We start from the raw sequence: 15741 nt of genomic DNA on the forward strand, positions 1-15741 counted from the left end.
TAGTTTATTTTGCTGTTCTTTGCTAGCTAGTGAGGCTAAACGTCTATATGTTCGTATGTTGATACCTTTGTGCTTTCTTCAGTGAAATGTCTATTTGTACCCTCTGCCTATTGCCAACTTAGTTTTTTCAATAAGTTTGGAAGGATCTTTTTAATACTTAAGGATATCATTCTTCCCCTTACTATATTTGTGTCAAGTGTTTTGTTTCTGAGTTTGCTGTTTGCCTTTTAATTATTTTGTAATGCTTTTCATGGAAAGATGAATTAGCAGAGTTTCTCCATAAAGGGCCAGATAGTAAATATTTTAGACTTCGTGGGCCATATGTTCTCTATCACAACTACTCAGTGCTGCCATTGTAACTGGGAAGCAAGGATAGATGATACAAAACCTAATGGGTGTGGCTGGATTTGGGCTGTGGATCATAGTTTGCAGAGCCTTGATGTAAACAATTTTTAATTCTTACGTTAGAAAACCCACCAATTGCTCCTCTTTCAGATTTTTTCCACTGCTTTTACATGCATGTAACCCAGATACTTGAGAGGCAGTTTCTGCTCTGTGGAGACTGGTGAAATCCAGCCCAAACTCCAATGTGGTACTTGGTGATAGTTCAATATCTTGCCCTTCTCTGTCACTTCTTCCACCTACCCTCCACACACATGTCTTCACACTCCTTTCCTTTCCTTCCTTTTGTTTCTCTTTTGGGCATCTTCCTCCCTTCCTTATTGGAGTATCAAGCAAACTCTTCTCCTTGTCTCCAGCAGGGAGAGCTTATCACACTCAGGCCCCTTAGTTGCCTCCCGTTCTAGTTGGTGGAACTTTTTCTAACAAATGAGTTCCATTCATAAGTAGAAGTGGAATTGTGGTGAATACAATTTTCCTCATCTCATCATACACAGGCAAACTAATCCAAACTCAAGATCAGAGATCTACCCATCTATGTTTTATTTTGGTTTCTTTTTGTGCATTGGACTATTTAGCCCTTTTGGTCTTTATATTGTGGTGTATGCTTTGAGAAAAGATGCCAACTTTACTTCAAATACTTAACCACTTATCCCAAAAATAGACTTTAGTATACAAAGAAAAATGAGTTTATGATTACATTTGGCATTCAAAATTAGAGCAGAAAGAATCGTTAAATAATGCAGGGACATCTCTGCACATTTCTCTGCCTATCAGTTTTTCTACCACCACCATGCTGTTTTGATTATAATCTACCATAATAGCTCTAAATATTTCCCTTGGCTACTTTACCATTTCTCCTTCCAGATAAATGTTAGAATCACCTTGATCCACACTATTAGGATTTTTATTAACATTATTTAAATCATAACATAATGGAAGAATATATATCCTTAATCATTTAATCTTCTGACCAAGGAATACCTATGCAAATCTTTTTGTGTGATTTTTTTACATCAATCATGGTTAGTGAAAGAACGTTTTATTTCCTTTTGTTTAAAAATGGCCATAGTTCTTTTATTGGGTCTTTGTTTTCTCCCCTCCATATTGATCATTTTTCTTTTTGTCTTGTCTCACTATTTTTAACCTCTCTCTCTGCAGTCTGGGAGTTTCTTAAATTTGCTTCATATCATTGATTACATTTTTTACAGTATCAGTTCCACTCTTTACCATCTCCAAGACAAACATCATTTCTAATATTAAAACTTCTGCTTCTTTGCAGTTATTCTATTTCTCTTCAAACTCCTTTTTATTCTTTGCTGACTTTGTTCTACTCAGAGGAATTAAGAATGATTGGACTCTATGAAACCAAAAGTAAAATCCAAGAGGAGGAAAGAACAGATTAAAATGAAAAGACTGAGAAACAAAGTGGTTTTTTTTTTCTTTTTCTTTTTGAATTATATTGCTTTCTATAGAAAGTAATTTCCAGAAGTATACTTTTTCTTTCACTTTCAGGGTAGAGTAGTTTCTTAGTGTGAGACTTTTTTCTCCCATAAGTATGTTGTCTTTTTTTCTCTTTCTCTTGGAATGAAGAGACTTATATCTTTCAGGAGTGTTTGCAAGTGGCTTCTGCCTTTGGATTTCCCTTAGTTGCTCTCACCATTCACCTATAGACTGATTGAAACTGCATCTTAACTGGAGGGTAAATTGAAAATGTAAATGAACCCATAAATCCACGAATTATAGAGGGACAGGTTAATGAACACATTCCCCAACTCCATCTCCAGAAACACGATGAAGATTCCTGCCAAGATGTTCATGGACTTCCAGGTCTAAGACTACAGTATGCTGTGATCTACAGATGGTGACATTTGTTAAGTGCTCCTCTGAGATGTCAGAGATATACCCCATATAACTCTGCAGCAGGACTGCACAGAGCCATGGGAACCGGCCAGGGGTGTAGGAGGCAGAGCTACTCTGGCCCAAGATCTCATTTCCAGGCACAGAAGATGCAAGCAGCGACTCAGCCTGTGACTCAGTGATTCCTAGCTGTGTGGGTGCTGATTACATGAATCCCAAAGGTTAAACACGGGCCACAGGGCACTGAGTATTGGTCTTGTGCAGCACAAGAGCTAGGTGGGGGCCAGAAGGACCCTTGAAAGGAGGTACTAACTATGCCCTCTTGGGATCCAGTGGCAGGTGTGGTAACATTAAAATGGGATGGGAGAAAGTGAATTATGAAGCCCCACACAGCTACTTTGTATCTCTAGTCAGGCATGAAAGCATTTTTCTGAAGGGCAGTATCACGTAGTGGTTAAAAGCTCAAAGTGTGTCTCAGACGTAGGAATTTCTATGAGTCTGCCATTTTGGTTTGCCTCCTCATGAAGGGGAGGGAGGAGTACCAGCTTACCAGCTTGCCATTGGGCCGTGCGGCTAGTTTCAGCCAATAAGCTGTGAGCGGAAGTGATCTGTGTCTTTCCCGGAATATGACCGCTGGTGAGACTTCCCAGCACTCTTTTCCCTGCTACGGCAGCCATGGCGCTGTGTTCCCCGGTTGTGACGTTTCAAGGTAGTAAAGCCTCCCTTATTCTGGGCCTTTGAGTAATTGTCTAGGTGTGTAACGTAAGTAACAATAAACCTGTTGCATCGTGCCATATAATTGGAGGGTTGTAGGTGAGTTTTGAGTGTTATTGGTGGGTTTTGATTACTGCAGCATAACCTAGTTTATTCTTACAAATACAATCTCTTTTTAACTGAGTGATCATGAGCAACTCCGAACTTCTGAGTATCGATTTCCTCATTTGTCAAAGGGAGAAAATTGCAGCACTCGCCTCATAAAATGGATAAAAAACATATTGCTTGTAAAGTGCCTAGGGACGTGTCCAGTACATAATAAGTGCCTTACAAATGTTACCTCTTAGCCAAATTTGATTGTCCAGGAGATAGAAAGCAAAAAGAGAACTCATCTGTCAAATTATCTCAACTCATGTCTGAAAAGAGAATCAAAAGTCTGAAAAAAGAATCAAAAGAGTGAGAGAGAGAGAGGACAAAAAGGAGAGAGAAAGGAGAGAGAGAGAGTAGATGCCCTTTGAAAACATATCTCATTTACAGAGCGGTTAATGGGATCCTCATCAAAACAACCAACACTTTATTGCCCAAATCACATATGCCAATGTGTTCAAAGCCCCATGAAATCTGAACTACTTCAACTATTTTCAGATAAATAGCTGCCGAGAAAAAAAAAAAAAAAAGCTTTAACTCCCCAGAACAACATTCTTCTGCGTCATTCCTCTCCCTCCTAAATATATCCCAAGATAGGCAGTGGCAGACCTCTGGGAAAGCAAGAATGATTTCTAGAAGCTTTTCCTTAGGTTCTCACAGCAGGGAGGAAAGCAGGCTCAGGGTGTGGCATCCCTGCCTGCCTTCTCCACACACACATTCTCCTTGGGGTGTCTCAGCATACCAGAGGTGTGGTTAAGGTGAGTATCACTCCACCCATCAGATGTCTTCTTGGCCAAGCCTCATATGACCCAAACTCTCATAAATAAAACTGTGCAGTAGCAGGAATGATGGGGAAGTATTGACTGTCCTCTGTTGCCTTCCCCAATAGACTGCTGCATGTGTCAAGAACAATCTGCCCTCAACAAAATCATCTTTTTCTAAACAATTCCTTGAAAGTCTCCTATTCAAGTATCCCCTGGCCCAGGCAAGCTTGTTGAGTGAGGCCTGCCACCATCACAACCCAGATGTGGTGACAAAGGGCCACAAAGCTCGGGAAGGCCTCACTCCGGGGCTGCAGGGTGCTTCCCAAGCATCACACTTGGGAGAGCCAGCTTCTCAATGGGTGCTGTTCTGGTTTGTCCTGACTGTAACCACATAGTGGGGTCACCAATGTCCTGGGACATTTTTGCAGTTCTTTGAAGCTAACGTGGCATAGTTTAGCTCAGAATCTGAGCCCCTTTCTCTGGTGAGGATAATATCACAGAGATCAAGTTTTCCCAAACACCCAGCCAGCTCCCTACTAAAAAAACACATGAACCTTCCATTTACATCCGTGTTGGGTTACCAACATCCTCCTCTGAACCAACATCCAAGAAAGACTCCCCTTAAGAATTAAAGACACAGCCTGCCTGGGAACCTGGACACAAAAATTATTTGCATCCATAGAGACAGTGTCCAAAGCCCATGCTTAGGTCTTTCAAAGTGGCAGAGTCAAAGATGAAATCATTGGACCCCAGGCAGAATTTTTTTCAACCTCACTTCAAAGGGAGCAACATTTCTGTAGGCCCTCCACAAAAATGGGATAAATGGTCCTATTATCTTGACTTGATTGGTAGTGGAGGATAAAATGAAGACCCTATTTCCTCCACTCCCCATCTATACTTTGATTCTTGTAGATATGCATCCGTCTACCTCTATCTGTTCTGTCAAGTGCAGAGAGAAGATGGGAACTTTTCCAAGAAGTCTAAACCAAGTTAGAAAAAATCTCATCACACAAGACCTAGAAGCCTCCAGTTGTGGAACTCTCCAGTCCACAAGCCCAATTCCAATAGCAGATTGAAGGGTCTGGAAAGAAAAAGAGGTGGGAAACTCATTCATTCTTCTGTATTTTTATGCTCTCTCTGCCTCTTAGGTGTTTTTCATACTACATTCACGATTCATAGAATTCTAGGATTCATTAATTCATGCTAGATTCATACTACGTTCATGTTGAGACCTCTAAAAGGGCATCACTAAGCCTGGTTTCTGTTTTATGCACTCAGTGCTTCATCAGACTCACAAGGAAGTCCAGAAACATCCTGGGAAAGTGGAAAGTGGAATGTGGAGTATCTCCTTTTGTTTCTCCTCACAGTACTAAATTTCTTCTCTTACCCATAATGACTCCAAGAAGTTATAAGATATAAAATAATAATTGATGGACTATAATTTCTTTTATCATTCTAAAGTTCTATAGTTCTAGATTTTAATGATATTAAGGTCATCTGAATCTAGTCCGCAACATAGCAATCAGTCATTTGACATTTCTCACTGACCCTCCCCACAACCTCCAGCCTAGTAGTATAGCTCAAAGATAAAAAGAACTGGTTCTTCCTTGCTAAGACTGTTTATCTAGGGTTAAATTTCTGAAATGGATTTCTATAACTCATGGAACTCATTAACAAACCCCAAGTAACTAACATCCACTGATCCAATGTTTCCTTTCCACAGGCTGCTTCTATCATTCAAGACAGTAAAAAAAAAAAAAAATCAATGACATTTCTTTCCTGAACTTTCTTCCAGTTGATTTTACAGATGGGGCCCTCACTATGTACAATGCCATGTAGTTCACAACTAAAAGAATGCATGTCTTTTTTTTTTTTTTTTTTTTTTTTTTGGGACGGAGTCTGGCTCTGTCGCCCAGGCTGGAGTGCAGTGGCACGATCTCGGCTCACTGCAAGTTCCGCCTTCTGGGTTCACACCATTCTCCTACCTCAGCCTCCCAAGTAGCTGGGACTACAGGCACCCACCACCCCTCCCAGCTAATTTTTTGTATGTTTCGTAGAGACGGGGTTTCACCGTGTTAGACAGGATGGTCTCGATCTCCTGACCTCATGATCCGCCAACCTCGGCCTCCCAAAGTGCTGGGATTATAGGCATGAGCCACCGCGCCCAGCCAAAAGAATGCATTTCTATGTGGACAAACTTGTAGCTACATTGAACTCTATCAGATAATGTATAAATTTCAGAGGGGAGAAAAAGGTCCTTTTCTTGTAAAGGCTATTCCGACCCCTTTGGAAGTCCTCATATTACAAATAACAAACATTGAGCACATACTGTGCACGAAACAATTTTGGTCTGTATATTTTTCCCATAATATTTTCATATTTCATTTATTTCTCTATGTCTTCCATTCCCCTAAAAAGTTCTTATTCTGAAATGAAACTTTTTTTTTTTTTAAGAAGCAGGCTCAAGGCATGCTTTCTCACCTTTCAAGCCCAGTCCATGTTCTTAAAGTCACAGAGAGTTGTCTTTCAGGGTCCTCTTCAATGCCACTCCCCCTCCCAAACCACCACCAATTTTCAAGGGACAATAAATCATCTATTTCCACACTGAAACTGAAACTGACAACTGCTGAGAGCATCTGCCAAAGGGTGTGTCATAGCCAAAGGCAGTTAGAGTCCCGACCAGCATCCTGTTCTCAGACTTGGGGACCTGAGATGCCACTGGAATTTGCCTAAATGCCAGAATCAATAGCAGAGCTCCCAGTGGAAAGTTCAGGACGTCCCCCTTACCACTCCCTCAACCTGCTGAATACAACATGCTTCTTGCAGGAAGATGCCGTGGATATCAACCAGGGGACCCCTAGAGATGCCGTACTTGTAACCAGTCAGAATGCACCATCCCCCATGGCAGTGTGCTTATGTATTATGTATCTCACTTTTTAAGGTGGGAGAATCTGTCTAGTCTGCAATACTATTTGAAATAATCACCTTTGATATGCATCCTCCTTTATTAAAGGTGCTTATATGTTGACATCCTGCTTTCTCTGTTTACATTTCCTTGACTTTCAGTCTTCAAGAGAATACATGAAAACCTAAAATATCACCATCACAGACTTCAAGGCAAGTTTTAAGACAGAAAAGCTTGATTTAATGTGGTGTATTACATCTATTTAATGGATGAGAAAACATGTTCCTTAGATGGAATGAGTTGAAGAAAGAAATCAATCAGGATTGATGAATAAACCAGATTGCCTTCCAGGTCTTTCCAAGTTACTGGAGCCACACTGTGGCTTTGTTTGGCTTAGAGGAAATTCCCACTACATCAGCAGAAACACATAGAATGATAACACTAAACAGAACTTTAAAAAAAAAAATCTGGAATTGTGTTTATTATCTCAAAATTCAAAGTATCTAATTTGGAAATTTTTTTATAATTGTGTGTACATGGACACACAAGAGAGGAAAGTGATATAGTGATACAAACAGATCATTAGTACTCCAGAGAGGTGGGACATTGAAGATAAATTAAAGAAGCCTTTACTAAAGTAAAACAACTTGGCTGAAGTCTCACCATAAGAGAGATCCATGGAATCAATGCTAAAGTCTCAGCAACAGCCTGCAAGAATTAAGGAAAATACTCTGCTGAGATACACACCATGTGCTAAGACTACTGTCTGAAGCTATACAGTACACACAAGCTAGCTTCTTTTTTTACCCATGTGATGCTACATTTGACAGGGGAAGATAATAGTTTGAGTAAGGCGTTAATTGCTTTAGTAAAGCGGTAAAATAGAATTTCAAATATATGAGCTACTTAACTTTTACACCAGATTATCATGTACAGTCTGGCCAGTCTGCAGTGTGTTCTGTAACACTCCATTTTTAACCTGCTTCTCTTCCTTACGCTTCATTAAACACAAATGCCTGCAGAGGATGTGTACTTCTTTTAAATGCATGGAACAAACCAGGTATAAAAGAGAGATGACCAGCTACTTATGTTGCAACTAAAGATGATAGGCCATCTTGCATTGTCTTTTAACACTAAACAACACCTGCCTGTCTTCACACTGTACATATGAGGCAGCTAATTTGAGATTCTCTGCTTCTACACACTCATGCTGTGAAAATGTAAGCACACCCTCAGCTTTAACTGTCACTTGTATGCTGTTGGTTGACAACTCTCCAATCTATTTTTTCCAGTTCTTATATTTCTGCAAAATTCTACAAGTTCATCTGACTGTGTGGTAAACATCTCCACTTAGGTGTCTGACAAGCACCTCAAATTTAATATCTATCATGCCAAACCGAAGTCTGCTTCACAAGGAGAATTAGAGCCTCATGGCATATATATTAAGGGAGAGTCTGCAGTTCAAATAACATCCAACCCCTAACCCTTTCCTATCATATCCTACAAGATCCCTCCTTATCTTCTCTCGCCCTCCCTCACACTCGCTCTGCCCCAGGCACATGGGACCTTCATTACATTCACAAGTCTGGATCACTCCAACCAGGAAGACTTTGCATTTTCAGTTCACTTTCTAGATGCTTCTCTAATATTTACATGTCTGTGTTCTGATAACCACACAAGTCTCAGCTCAAAGGAAACTCTTCCAAGAGGATTTTCTTGTTCCAGAGGCTCCTCTTTCCCTCTCTATTGCTGTACCCTGATTTATCTTATTTATGTATCTTCAATATCAAAAGCTCTCGTTCCTTTTAAAAATGCTTTATTCCCCCCAACGACAGCAGCAACTTTGCCCACCTTAGTTAATATTACATTGGAGCAGTGCTGACATGTAGTGGGCCTTCACTAAATGTGTTGAACAGATGAATGAGTGAATGAATCCATGAATCATCGTTCCCCTCTAGACTTCCCCCTTCTTCCTCCACCTTGGCAAATGTTGCTGCCATTCACCCAATTACTCCAACCAAAAAGCTGGGTTTCATCCTAGGTACTTCTCTTACTTAAACCCATTATAAAATTATCCCCCAAATTCTTCTGAAGTATTTCTGAAATCTAACCCCTCCCCACTGTCTCTGGGTCACTGACTTAGTTGAAAGAACCCTCTTTGTGCACCACAAAGATCATCCCTCTTGATTTCAATCCCTTCCACTCAATTGAACCTTGCTAATTTACTGTGTTGATCTAAATCTGATCATATCACTTCCCTTCTCAACAGTCCTTCAATGGCTTCTCATTGCTTAAAAGTAAAATATGAATTCCCTATTATGTTCTGTTAGGTTTTTCATGAGCTGTACCCTGTATGCCAATCTAGTCTCTTCCCCCACTACCTCTTGCCTATCGACTTCAAGCCTATGGCACATGCTCTCCTTCCACTCCGTGGTTGGCTCTGCTCAGGAGCTCTATTCTACTTGAAAAGCCCATCACACATACATGGACCTACTGTGTGATAAATTGCTACTAACTAGTAAAGGCTTAGCTCAGGCATTTTCCAACTTGTCCAATCTCACATATCAGATTTTTCACATCATAATACTCTTTTTACATGTCTGTTTTCTCTTCTTCGACTATGAAAGTCTTTGAGGGGCTGTGCCTTCTTCTACCTTTTTTTAGAATCTAGTATATGACCTAGCCCTTAGAAGGTACTTTAAAATGTTTGTTCTCATGGAATTAGTAGGTAGAGATATGTCATCAAATATCCAACAGGTGGCCAGAGATGGTGGCTCACACTTTAATCCCAGCACTTTGGGACGCTGAGGTAGGCGGATCATCTGAGGTCAGGAGTTCAAGACCAGCCTGGCCAACATGGTGAAACCCCATCTCTACTAAAACTACAAAACTTAGCTCCAGCTACTTGTGAGGATGAAGTAGGAGAATCACTTGAACCTGGGATGCAGATGTTGCAGTGAGCCAAGACTACACCAGTGCACTCCACTCTGGGCAACAGAGCAAGACTCTGTCCCAAAAAAATAAATATCCAACAGATACATGTTATGGTGAGTTTTAATCAATTATAATCCTCTAGAATTTCTTGATGATATATTGACTTCTAACTAGGAGCCATCATTCAAATCCTGAAAAGATCACAACTCCCATAAAAGCATCTGTTTTAGGCTGGGAGACTGTGGAGGACATCAGTAATCACCACAGAATGTGATAAAGAGAACCAAACCCAGACTCTACTGGCTCTGAGCTCTCCTCACTTTAATTATTCAGAATTTGCACGTGCTTAGTCTTCTTATTACAGCATAGCCATCTGCTTTTAACTTTTAAATAATGAGAGAAGCTTCTGCTTCAAGCTCTGATAGATAACTCATATTGGAATTGCTCTCGTCTGTAAACAATGATAAAATTGAATAACACATATAAGGCACCTGTTTCTAGGCACAGCAAACTAGACAGGCCTCTACTGAGACTTTTTTCTTCTTCTTTTTGACAGAGTCTCGCTCTGTCGCCCAGGCTGGAGTGCAGTGGTGTGATCTTGGCTCACTGCAAGCTCCACCTCCCCGGTTCACGCCACTCTCCTGTCTCAGCCTCCCGAGTAGCTGGGACTACAGGTGTCCGCCACCATGTCTGGCTAATTTTTTGTATTTTTATTAGAGATGAGGTTTCACCGTGTTAGCCAAGATGGTCTCGATCTCCTGACCTCATGATCCACCCACCTCGGCTTCCCAAAGTGCTGGGATTACAGGTGAGATTCTTGAAATAAGGGAAATGGATAAAGTAAGCCCCATGTTCACCTGGGCTCCCTGCCAGGGACAATCTCCCAACTGTGGCACATGGAAGTAGAACCCAAAGAGCATGGCATTCCTGCTGAGCTGAGGAAGCAATGATCTGAGTTTGGGAATACTAATGAAAATGGAAATTTCAGGGCAATATCCTAGAAAAAGTGGAAGTGCATGTGTTGGGGAAAGTAAGGAGTGGTATGAGAGGTCTGTGTAGGGTTCTCTACAAGACCTCAGCTAAGGGCTGTGCTGTAAATGTGCATGGTGAGACTCCATGAGGCTTTGGACACAGACTATTTTGAGGTTCTCAATAAAAATCAAGACTTTAGAGATCACTGCTATGGGTTTGAATATTTGATTCTCCAAATCTCATGTTGAAATTTGATCCCCAGTGTTGTACTTGGGGCCTAATGGGAGGTCATGGGGCAGATTCGTCGTGAATTTCTTGGTGCTGGCCTTTGGGTAATGAGTGGGTTCTCATTCTGTTAGTTTCCATGAAAGCTGGTTGTTAAAGAGAATCAAGCACCTCCCCTCTCTCTTGCTTCCTCTCTCTCCATATTATCTCTGCACACCTTGGCTCCCCTTTGCCTTCCACCATGAATGGAAGCAGCTTCAAGTCCTCCAGATGCAGATGCTGGCAGCATGCTTCTTGTACAGCCTGCAGAACTGTGAGGCAAAATAAACCTCTTTTACTTATGAATTAACAAGCTTTGTGTATTCTTTTATAGTGATATAAAAATGGAGGGAAGGAACCCAAGATGGCTGAATATATGCAGCCAGGAAGAGCATCTTTCACCAGGATACCAAACGATCAAGAAGACGGGCACTCTCTGAGCAGATCTTCAAGGAGGAAGGCATTGAGAGTGAACAGAAGGAGGATGTAGACTGAGGGCTGAAGTGGGAGGAAGCTGGGAACCCTGCACAGGGCTGCTGAACATAAAGACTCATTCCTGGCCCCCAGTGACTCCTGGGGAAGAGGTGAGTTCAGTAGGTGAGGAGTGGCCCATTCTCACCACAGACCTCCAGAATCCTAGCTACAGGAGACCCCAGGACCCCCATGGATATTTGATCTGACAGAGAGGGCTGCTTGGAGAAGTGGCAGGGACAGGACTCCAGCCTGTGCAGAACCCAGAGGGTTTGGCATAGGAAAGGCTGCAGTGGAGCATGGTCAGGGATGCCCATCCTCCAAAGCTTGCAACGTACCTCTAGGTGGTTTTGACCCTTGTTGACTGTCACAGCTGGATAGAGCAGGGTTATTTTGCCCATTGGATGGAACCTGTGTGATCTGAGTGTCCCCATCTGCCAGCCTTTCCTGGAGTTCCTGCTTGGCCACGCCTATTTGCAGCACAGCCTCGGATGCCTAACTGAGGTTGTTCCCAGTGGCCACCACCACAGCTCCTGTCCCAGCACACACCACCTAACAATCAGAGCTTCAGCAGGGCAGTCTTCACTGAGAAGCACCCCCCTGCAGCCTCTTCCCACTGCTTGGCAGGTGCACAATCACCAGCAGTCTCCCCCAACTGCTTGGCTGGCAAGCATTCACGTGCAGCCTCCCCACACTGCTTTACCAGCACATACATAGACATCACAGCTCTCCCACCACTGGCATGAGTGCACGTGTGTGGGCCCCAGTGCTCCACTGACACTAGTGGGAATGTGCATGTGCAGACGCCGCCACCCCACCACCACTGGCGAGAGTGTGTATAGCCCGCTGCCCTACCCCCATCTGCACATGCACAATCCTGGCTGCACTCCCTCCACCATGCACATGCATGGGCACCACCACATAGCTGCCAGCGGCATGACCGCAGGCATGCTGACACTGCTGCCAGCAGACCGGGAACACCTTGGCCCCTTCAGCACAGCGGGTGCTTTACCTCAGGAGGAACAGAGAACAAAGCTGTGGGTCTGGTACTACTGTTAGAGCACACAGCCTGGAAGGCAGAGTTGAGCACTGGACCCCAATATCATCCAGAAATGAAGCCAGTCAACTGAACTCAACTTTTACCACAGTCAAACCCTCAAAGCCTTTAAAGAATATAAAAGCAAAATATCCTATCCAGAGGACAGCAATTTCAAAGATTAAAAGAATATCACCCCACAGAAATGAGAATGAACCAATGTAAAACCTCTGGCAACTCAAAAAGCCAGAGTGTCGTACCTCCAGATGACTGTACTAGCACCCTAGCAATGGTTCTTAACCAGGATGGAATGGCTGAAATGACAGACACAGAATTCAGAATCTGAATAGCAACAAAAATGATTGAGATTCAGAAGAAAGTGGAAACCAATCCAAGAAATCTAAGGAATCAAATAAAATGATGCAAGAGCTGAAAGACAGTCTTTTTAAGGAAGAAATAAAGTAATCTGATACAGCTGAAAAACTCACTACACAATTTTCATAATAAAATCAGAAGTGTTAACAGCAAAGACCAAGCTGAAGAAAAAACACTAACGATAAATATCAATATTTAGATTCTGTGAACTTTTTTTAAACAATTGGTTTGGTTTGTTTATGGATAGAGGACTATAGTGTGCTATCTAAGCAACTAGATGGAATTGTTTCAAAATATGAATGAGTATATTACATGTGATTTCTAGCTTTGAAATTTCAATAAATCTCTGTCCATCTCTTATGACAGCGTATTACCCAGCATATTATTTTGCTTACATGTCTTATCTTCTTCCTAGATTAAAAGCTCACTGAGAGTTCAAATGCTGAATAAATATTTACCAAGCACCTATCACTAAGTAAATATGTCAGACATTGAAGACACACTAGAAACAAGTTTCATCAGAAGCTTACAGACCAGTGGAGGAAAATTGCAAGTGAGCAGACAATTGTAAGAAGTAAGTCAATGATTATAGATATGATAGATATTTGACAGATAGAATTAATAAATGGGCAAATAATCTCAATTTAGTAGTTTGCATTTCTACACTAAGTCCAACCACAGCCTAAAGAATCCTGAGGCATCTCCATGCACTGGCAGTTAGCAGAGAAGAAAGCAAAATATCAAATGGTAACTAAAACCCCTTAATAGGATTTGCCCTGAAAACTTGGCATTGCATAAAGCAACAAAGTAAAGGCATTCTGCACTCTATTCTGGTAAAACACAAATAATATCTTTTAAATACATGATAAGAACGATAATGTCTTTGTCATTCCTTAGCCTTAATTTAATTGTAAAGAAATGTAGTATGTTTTGTTCCATAAAGAGGAAAATAATCCATGCATAATTCCATCCAATGAAAACAACTCAATATGAGGTCTATACTCCTAAATATCTATTTCCCAATTATATTTTCCTCTTTTCTTTTTGTGGATTTGGCATTAAACCCAACTTGAGTCCTGATGCAGGTCTTACACAGTATTGCTACTGTTGCTCCTGTTAGAAACAGGTCTCCACCAAAACATTGAAAGGACACTGATTCATCATGTTATGGCTTTGTCAATGACAAAATTGCAAGAATTCAATGACACTTCCAGTAACATTACCCAGAAAACCAATGTCATAGTCTAATAAGGACAGACAAGGGCAATCAAATAATATGGAATTCAGAATCCACTTATCTAAGCACACAGTCCTGAGTATTTCAGAAAGGATACTTGGCTAAGTTAAATAACCTTTGTCATCTTTCAGAAGAACTGTTTTTACCCTTATCAGTGAAAACATCCCATAAGCACCCTTTATTGTACATTGTGCTGTAGAGCAGCCAACTCTCCTTTATTGACCACATCACTGACCCTTTCCTACCCTTCCATGCTGGTCTGCCCCTATTTTGTTCAGCTCTTCATTCCTCCTACATGTGACTCAAAAGTGATGAATATTGACTAATCCAGCTCTATTATGGTATTTCTTTTCTCCTTGAGAGGGATTGATTTGAAAAAGGATGCATGACTTGATTCTTACTAATGAGACATAAGGAAAGTCTGAGGGGAAACGTTTCAGGGAAAGTTTTTGTTACTATAAAGAACTAGAAAGCAAAGTCTCCTTTTTGTATAGGTTAATGTCTATAACCCTTGAAACTGCAGGACCCATCTTGTACATGCCAGGAAAGCTGAGAGACAAAGATAGTATGCTAAGAATGGGCTGGGCGGGATGGCTCATGCCTGTAATCCCACCACTTTGGGAGGCTGAGGCAGGCAGATCACGAGGCCAAGAGTTCAAGACCAGCCAGTTAGAGACCAGCCTGGCCAACGTGGTAAAACCCCGTTTCCACTAAAAATACAAAAATTAGCCAGTTGTGGTGGTGCATACCTGTAATCCCAGCTACTCGGGAGGCTGAGGTAGGAGAATTGCTTGAACTCAGAAGGCGGAGGTTGCAGTGAGCCAAGATTATGCCACTGCACTCCAGCCTGTGTGACAGAGAAACAGTTTGTCCTGGAAAAAAATATTATATATAAATAAATTTTTATACATATTTATATATATTTAAAAATATATTTTATATATAAATTTTTTCTCTCTATATAAAATCTCTATGTGTATATGTATATATGTATGTGTGTATATATGTGTGTGTGTGTATAGAGAGAGAGAGAATGACAAAGCAGTTGCAAAGAACCCAAGTCCCTGAAGAATGTCTTTCAACTGAAGAATTAATCAAACCTATATTTCCCTATCAATAGGATATTTTATTGTGTGACTTAATCTTTCTTATTGAGACAGTCTTGTCACATATTTTTTCCCTGCGCCTAAGGGGATCCTAATACAAGTCTCTCTTTTTGTCCACTTCTAGGATGATCACTCTGATTCAAGACTGCAGAAGATCAAAGATGAAGACCTGCAGTGGGGAATATGTGGGAAGAAAGGGGATTTGAGTTACCATGGCAACTGAAATTCAATGTAACATCACTCCAAAAATGTTCTATTAGTTTGGGGAGAATTTACCAAGTTAGTATCTCACAATTTGTATCACAACCCACAAGCTACCAGGAAGGAATGGGGCATAAGAGTGTCATCCTGAGGCCAGTAATTTCATTCTGGTGGAAATCAGCAGGCCAGGAGCTGGAATGAACCTCTGGGAAAGTAACCAGATTCCACTTTCATCTTTTTTCAACTTCAAGAAGCCAAACTCTGCTTCTAGAATAAATCTGACATCAGAGAAAGACAAGCTTTGCATGTTCTCACTCATTTGTGGGTGCTAAAACTTAAAACAATTGAACTCATCA

At 41.3% G+C, this 15741-nt stretch overlaps 1 long non-coding RNA gene across 2 annotated transcripts; it reads left to right on the top strand.

Moving 5' to 3' along the window:
• The first annotated feature begins 2876 nt into the window (after positions 1–2876).
• Positions 2877–15398, top strand: LOC103878964. 2 transcript variants are annotated; one of them, XR_639343.4, is made up of 5 exons: positions 2877–2968; positions 4837–4981; positions 11294–11543; positions 13257–13415; positions 15309–15398. It is a non-coding gene; the product is annotated as an uncharacterized LOC103878964 (long non-coding RNA). The 2 variants fall into 2 exon arrangements; XR_001896482.3 differs by lacking the exon at positions 4837–4981 and having other exon boundaries at positions 2884–2968.
• The last annotated feature ends 343 nt before the right edge of the window (positions 15399–15741 follow it).

Source organism: Papio anubis, chromosome 17 (genome assembly GCF_008728515.1).
Source record: "Papio anubis isolate 15944 chromosome 17, Panubis1.0, whole genome shotgun sequence".
Taxonomy (NCBI): domain Eukaryota; kingdom Metazoa; phylum Chordata; class Mammalia; order Primates; family Cercopithecidae; genus Papio; species Papio anubis.